Source organism: Lepus europaeus, chromosome 5 (assembly GCF_033115175.1).
Source record: "Lepus europaeus isolate LE1 chromosome 5, mLepTim1.pri, whole genome shotgun sequence".
Taxonomy (NCBI): Eukaryota; Metazoa; Chordata; class Mammalia; order Lagomorpha; family Leporidae; genus Lepus; species Lepus europaeus.
The window spans coordinates 98,871,878-98,880,246 of NC_084831.1; positions in this window are offsets into that span (position 1 = coordinate 98,871,878).

Consider the following 8,369-nt stretch of genomic DNA (forward strand, 5'->3'; position numbering starts at 1 on the left):
GGAGTAGAAAAGTTACTTCTACTGTAAAGTAGCCAGTGTTTTAAATTTGTTTTTTACTGCATTCAAATCCTCAAAACCAATTAGCACATTTTATGACTCTATTTGGATAATCTCCAAATTTATATCCATGCCACTATACTTCATAATTACTTTATTTAAATAGACTTCATCAGACCCTTGCTGCTTAGGGCTGGTCTGCTATCAACTTCTGGAATTACTACGAATATTAAGCAGATGTCAGCAATACAGATTTTAATTAGTTGCAAAGTATTTGTATCATTTCCTATATTTCCAAGGACCATAGTCATTCATTTCCAGACCTCCAGGTCACCATTCATATCAGACAGAAAACACCCTCGGGAAAGTGGCATCCAAGGCCAAGCATATGTTACCCCTGTGCACTCAGAGTAATAACTAGGCAATAAACATGAATACAGAAAAAGAAACAGGAAAGAGGGAAATAGCATCTGTAAATTATCACATTCTCACCTTACTTCCAGTGAAGAAAATTTAAACTATCCTGTAATTCTCAAATATTGTCTCTCATGTGACACTCAGATATCCCAGGTGTAGAGGGTTTGCTGAAGAGATGTGTCAGTAGCTAAGATATCCCAAGTGCAGTTTTGCTTCAGAGGAAAACACAGGAAATTGCCTAGAAAAGTGGGTCATTAATTTGGTATCCATATGAAAGAGACTAGAAGAAAAGTTAAAGATGATCCTCATATTTGAAACTCAAGATGATAAAATATTCAGGCAGAGCCATTTTGTATAATGGTGACAAAAGCAGGCTTCCCAGTCAGATGGACCTGCATCCCCTGTACCCCCTACAAGTCTTTTTTGTCCTGTGGTAGCTATGGAAACACAGGAAAGCTACTAACACAGCAGGGTTTCCTTCATATACTTAGATTAATTTATTTAAAATTTAATTTATTCAAAAATTATAGAGTATAGATTGTACAAACTTGGAACCAGTTGGAATAAAATATAAGGGTTGGTTAAGAATTTGATATACTTGTTTATATAATTAAAAATCTGCAAATATTTTAGTATAGTTCTTGGCAAAGAATAAACAAAATTAGAGGATATTATATTATTATTTTTCTCATTGTTAGCATTATTAAAGTTCTATTTGAGTATTTACCAAAGATATGCATTAAGAGTGTCTAGTTGGCTGGAATTCAGAATTCTTATAATTGACTGCTATAAATATAAAGGAAAATCACCAACCATTAATAATTTGCTAGAACTTTTTAAAAAATATTTAGTTATTTATTTTAAAGGCAGAGTTACAAAAAGGGAAAGGCAGAGGCAGAGAGAGAGAAAGAGAGGTATTTTCCATCTGTTGATTCATTCCCCAGATGGCTGAAATGGTCAGTGTTGGGCCAGACAGAAGCCAGGGGCTTCATCTGGGTCTCCCATGTGGGTGCAGGTGCCCAAGGACTTGGGTCATCTTCCACTGCTTTTCCAGGTGCATTAGTAGGGAGCTGGATTGGAAGTGGAGCAACCAGTACTGGAAATGGTGCCCATATAGGCTGCTGGCACTGCATGTGGTGGTTTTACCTGCTACAACACAGTGCAAACCCCTAGAACTTCTTTTGAAATGCATTTGTTTTCCTTTTCAGTAACTTGCTACATTTCTCATGCATGAGGATGTAAATTAAAAAAAACATAATTTAGTTGAAAGTGTATGACTGGTCTTGTTCACTGCCTTACACTCTAGAAAGTATGATTTTCTTCTTAGGATTACTGACCCTCTTTATTCCTTAGTTGTAGATATTTGTGTTGATTTTTAAGTTTCATATTTATTATTTTTATCCTAACATATCCTATGTGTTATCAGTCACATACAGAGCACTTGTCAAGCACTGCATCATCTCTCTGCCTACTGCTTACCCGTGTGACTACATGAAGAGAGGTCAATTATGCAAGTTTACTAGAAACAAATTTTCTCTGTTGACAAGAGAATAGAAGGCAGCTGAAAGAGTCTATTCCATCTTGTAGTCCACTTGTACATACACAATCTCTCCAGGAGTTAGAGAACCTCAAGGGTTTTTGTTTTTACAAAATAGAGATGTTGTCTTAAAATATGAACAGTTAAGAAGATAAAGCCTGTCTCCCTGGTATCTTCAGCACTAACTTGGGTACCTATCCCAGGATGTAATTGGTTTATTACATAAATAGAGGTCTCCAGCAAATGACCATGGATTTAACATGTATTATGTAAAAAATGTTCTAAGAGAATCAAAAGTAAATGTTTTCGGGGCCAGCACTGTGGCATAGCGGGTTAAAGCCCTGGCTTGAAGTGCCAGCATCCCATATGGGCGCCAGTTCTAGTCTTGACTGCTCCTCTTCTGATCCAGCTCTCTGCTGTAGCCTGGGAAAGCAGTAGAAGATGGCCTTGGGTCCCTGCACCCACATGGGAGACCCGGAGGAAGCTCCTGGCTCCTGGCTTTGGATCAGCGCTGCTCCAGCTGTTGCGGTCATCTGGAGAGTGAACCACCAGATGGAAACCTCTCTCTCTGTCTCTACCTCTCTCTGTAACTGTCTTTCAAATAAATAAATCTTTAAAAAGAAAAATGTAAATTTTGTCTAACTTCATAGTATACATGTTTCTTTGTCTCAGAAGACTAGAACTCAATACAAGAATACGAAAAGTCCAGTTATTTACCCCCTAAAATTGTGAAGAAGCTAGTAGTAATTTTTTTTCTTACTTCTCTTGTTAATTATGCAAAATGGAAAAAAAAAACACAGCTTTGTCATATAAAACCACTATGTTCTCAATTCTTAAGGTTTTTCTAGTGTACCCTGAACCTTTATGCTAACACAATTCAATTATTTTACCAACTAATTTATAAAAACATGCTGAGATTAGAGAACCTACTTGAGCTTCAAAAATAAGTCTTGGCTTTGCAATACTAGAATCAGAATCTAAATGGCAATTTTATAAAAAAAAAAAACCTTATTCTAGTAGAATTTTGATAGTTTGGGGTTATAGATTCTGGATTCTGCCTTTTTAAAAGTGCTGATTACTTTCATGATACTGGAGGTAGGCAGTATCTTAGTAAATTTTAGTTCAAGTATTTCATGTGTTGTGTTTGTCTAATTAAAGTAGTTGTTTTCAAATATACAAATATAGCTGAATGTGTTAGAACAATGAAACTTGTTCACAAAGGGGTACAACACCTCCATGTCAAGAACACCTGGTTTCTTTTTAGTCTTCACTCATACCAGAGTGTGAATCAAGATGGCGGAGATGTGGTTCTCATAGACAGGAGACAGTTAATTTTTAGTTTTGGGATGAGAGGGCAGTAACTAGGAAGAGACAAAATGCTTATGTGAAGAGAGAAAGCTCTTGGAAAGACAAGGCATGGGACCTGACAATCAATGTGACATAACACAAAAACCTAAGATCAACAGTAAATAAAAGGAAAGGCCCTGGAACATGAATTGGGAAACTATATATATATATATATATATATATATATATATATATATATATATATAACCTGACACTGACACATGGCTTTAATGAGAGATAGGGAAGTAGAGCAAAATTAGATCAGCATAAGCAGGTTTCTAAAATGGCCCCATGCAAACCCTCCCATAGCCCCAAAGGGTCTAAAACCACCAGATCACGTCCTTTTAATAACTTCCTATTCAGGAACAACCACCTCCCATCCCTGAACAGTGCATGTGCATGTTCTCTCTCTCTCTCTCTCTCTCTCTCTCTCTCTCTCTCTCTCAAACACACACACACACACACACACCAGCCATGAGGAGTCTTCTCTCTGCTTATTTGAAAAAACTTACTCTCTGTTGTCCGTGTCTTCATTCTTCATTGCATATAAGCCAACAAACCCAGGCAGCTGGGAACAATGGCCCACACTTCCATTAGGTCCGTTTGTGCCCTTTTGTGATTCTGTAAACCCCAGAGGTTGACATACTGAAATTATAAGAGAAAAAGTGCTACATTGATAAAATATGTTTATTAATTGTATGATTCAGGTATTAGAGAATGGTGTAATATGTAAATCCTCCACCTGCAATGCTCATCCCATATGGGACCAGTTTGTGTACTGGCTGCTTCATTTCCTATCCAGATCCCTGCTAATGTCCTGGAAAAGGAGTGGAAGACAGCCCAAGTGCTTGGGACCCTGACACTCTCATGGAATACCTGAAAGAAGCTCCTCGCTCCTGGTTTTATCCTTCCCAGCCCTGGCCTTTGTGGCCAACTGAGTAGTGACGGAAAATCTCTCTCACTCTCTCTCTATTTCAAGTAAATAAATAAATCTTAAAAAAAATTTGTACAGTATTTAAAGTTTACCAGCTACCTTGTGAATATTCATTTTAGATATAGATATGTAATACAGTATGAATATTTGGATGATCTATTATATCAATACCAGCATTTTTATTGATCATCATATATATAAGAAAAAGGAAAACATTGTTAAATATATGTATATGCTTGTACATATATGTGCATTCATGTTTGTCAGATTTCTCATTTTAAAATATAGTTTCATCATAACAATAAGCTTTATTGTGTTTAAAATGTTCAGTGTCTTTCATGCTAAGAAAGAAGTCATCTTCTTATTAATTTTAAAGATGTGTTCACTCTTGATGCAGCAAAATTTCCTTGAAATATATCGCAGAACATCATTGCAATAGCAGAAAGAGAATATTTATAGAACTCTAGAGGCCTGAGTATTTGAATTTCTGTCACTCCTCAGTTGAACTAGATTTGTGGAGAAATCTTTCCTTAAAAAAGAATGATAAAACAGTGTCATAATTTAGATTAAAGCAATATATCTGTTGTAATTCAAAACATATATCACATGATATATAAATGATTTATTATACTGTTAGAAACAGTTGACTACAAATTCTAATACAGGAAACAAAGCAAAAGCTAAAACCAGATGCCAGAACAATAAAAGAAAGAAAACAAAAAAACAACAAACAAAAAACTGCTGACTAACTTAGGCATGTCGTGTTAAGATTTGTGGTATTTCTTTCTGTGAGATCACATCCATATGGCTTTCATCATCAATTATAATTGGATGACATTAAGATGCATTTTGTTTTTAAGCTTTGAAATAAATTATTTTAACTTTTATTAAGTGATATATATGCATGTTAAAAATGGTAAAATAGTCCCTTATCTATGTCAAGACAAGCTTCATGAACGACTTTTAGACAATCTAACATGTTAGAATTTGCGGAGAATATACAAAAATTTTATTGAAAACAATAAACATTTTTTTTTAAAGAAGTATTTGTTTACTTTGAAAGTCAGGGTGACAGAAGAAGAGGGAGAAATAGAGAGAGAGAGAGAGACAGAGAGAGAGAGACAGAGAGATCTTCCATTCGCTGATTCACTACCCAGATGGCCTCAACAGCCACTGCTTGAACAGGTCAAAGCTAGGAGCTTAATCTAGGTCTCTCACATGAATGGCAAAGGCCCAAACTTGTGGGCCATCTTCGAGCTACTTTCCCAAGCCATTAACAGAGAGCTGGATAAGAAGTGGAGCAGCCAAGGCATGAAATGTTGCCCATATGGGATGCTGACATAGCCAGTGGCTTTACCTGCTATGCCACAATGCCAGCCCCTAAAGATATATTTATAAATTGGAAAGAGAGTCCATGATCATGTCATAGATACTTAACATTATGAAAATGCTCTTCACATAATTAATATATGAATTCAAAGCCCTGTCAATGCAAAAATTTCATCTTTGAGAGAAATTTACATTTCTTTTTTTAACTTTTATTTAATAAATATAAATTTCCAAAGTACAGCTTATGGATTACAATAGCTCCCCCCCCCCCCATAACTTCCCTCTCACCTGCAAACCTCCCATCTCCCACTCCCTCTCTCATTCCATTCACATCAAGATTCATTTTCAATTATCTTTATACACAGAAGATCAATTTAGCATATATTAAGTAAACATTTCAACAGTTTGCACCCACACAGAAATACAAAGTGCAAAACACTGTTTCAGTACTAGTTATAGCATTAAATCACAATGTACAGCACATTTAGGACAGAGATCCTACATGAGGAATAAGTGCACAGTGACTCCTGTTGTTGATTTAACAAATTGACACTCTTGTTTATGGAGTCAGAAATCTCCTTAGGCTCTAGTCATGAATTGCCAAGGCTATGGAGGCCTTTTGAGTTTGCTGACTCAGATCTTATTTAGACAAGGCCATAGTCAAAGTGGAAGTTCTCTCCTCCATTCAGAGAAAGATACCTCCTTCTTCTTTCCACTGGGATCTCACTCGCAGAGAACTTTCATTTAGGTCCTTTTTTTTTTTTTTTTTTTTTTTTTTTTTTTTTTTTTTTCCCCTGAGTGTCTTGGGCTTTGGGCTTTTCAGCCAGATCTGAATGCCTTAAGGGCTGATTCTGAGGCCAGAGGACATATGTCATTCTATGAGTCTGCTGTGTATCCCAATTCCCATGTTGGATCGTTCTCTCCTTTTTAATTCTATCAGTTAGTATTAGCAGACACTAGTCTTGGTTATGTGATCCCTTTGACTCTTAGACCTCTCAGTATGATCAATTGTGAACTAAAATTGATCACTTAGACTAGTGAGATGGCATTGGTACACGCCACCTTGATGGGATTGAATTGGAATCCCCTGGCACATTTCTAACTCTACGATTAGGGGCAAGTCAGATTGAGCATGTCCCAAATTTTACATCTCCTCCCTCTCTTATTCCCACTCTTATGTTTAACATAGATCACTTTTCAGTTAAATTTAAACAGCTAGGAATAATTGTGTGTTAATTACAGAGTTCAACCAATAGTATTAAATAGAACAAAAAAATAGTAAAAGGTATAAAGTATTAAGTTGTACATCAACAGTCAGGGCAAGGGCTGATCAAGTCACTGTTTCTCATAGTGTCCATTTCACTTCAACATGTTTCCTTTTTGGTGCTCGGTTAGTTGTCATCGATCAGAGAAAATATATGATGTTTGTCCATTTGGGACTGGCTTATTTCACTCAGTATAATGTTTTCCAGATTCCTCCATTTTGTTGCTAATGACCGGATTTCATTGTTTTTTACTGCTGTATAGTATTCTATAGAGTACATGTCCATAGTTTCTTTATCCAGTCTACTGTTGATGGGCATTTGGGTTGGTTCCAGGTCTTAGCTATTGTGAATTGAGCTGCAATAAACATTAAGGTGCAGACAGCTTTTTGTTTGCCAATTTAATTTCCTTTGGGTAAATTCCAAGGAGTGGGATGGCTGGGTTGTATGGTAGGGTTATATTCAGGTTTCTGAGGAAGACAAAAGGCTAAGAATTTGTCAGTAAAGAGGAAGAATAAAAAGTGAAAAAGATTGCTTTTCATTTGTATTCATTTGTATTTTAAAGGTAGAGTACTATAAAAATTTTACAGACAAAATAATAGAAGAAAGCAGAATTAATAATTAAATTTTTGACAATTTGGTATATAAAAGGATGCATTTTAGATCAATTTAGAAATAATGGACTGAGAATATACATGAAAGCGTATATTTGTGTATAAATATATATATGCAGACATATTTATAAATAAAAATAGCTGAAAACAAAAATAATACAGGAAAATGATTTTACTACATTCAATTTTTGTCATTCTTTAAATTATTAAGGCTCATGAAACCATATCCCCAGAACATGGCCTATTTTGATATGCTGAGAATTTTGATATAAAAAAAATTCAATAAAAGCAGACCAAAGGTCAAGGTGCCTACAATTTTTCTTGCTATTCTCCAATTTTAGGAAACAAGGTCTCTAGAATTTATATGTGTGAAAATCATACTACGTAAGAGAACACATGCCTTCCATCCCCATACTGAAATCTCACTACCTATATTAGAAAAGAAGGCTGATGGACTTCCTTCACCAGATGTTGTCTGCTCCTTGGGCTCATTCAACTAGCAAAGGGAAAAATCTTACAAACAAATTTCTTTCTCCAGGACCATTCTACTAAGTACCAGGGGATCAAAGCACTTGAGCCATTATCTGCTGCCTCCCTGAATGCATTAACAAAAAGCTGGATAGGAAGTGTGGTGGTCAGGACTCAAACAGGTACTCTGATATGGGATGTTAAGCATCCCCATTAGTGGCTTAACCTCCTGTAGCACTACACCTGTTTAAGGCGAAATACCTTAACAAGTAATTCTCAACATTAGCAAATGTCACTGACATCAAAGCAGCAGGATCAAGAGAATGTTCAAAAATTACCTGTTCCTTCTCCAAGAGTTTCCTAGAACGTCAGCCAGCCCACGCTTCTGGATGGAAGTCAAGTGACCACTCACATTGGTGATTTCACAGTTTAATTAGTTGACATTTTGCTGCAATCTTGCTAAG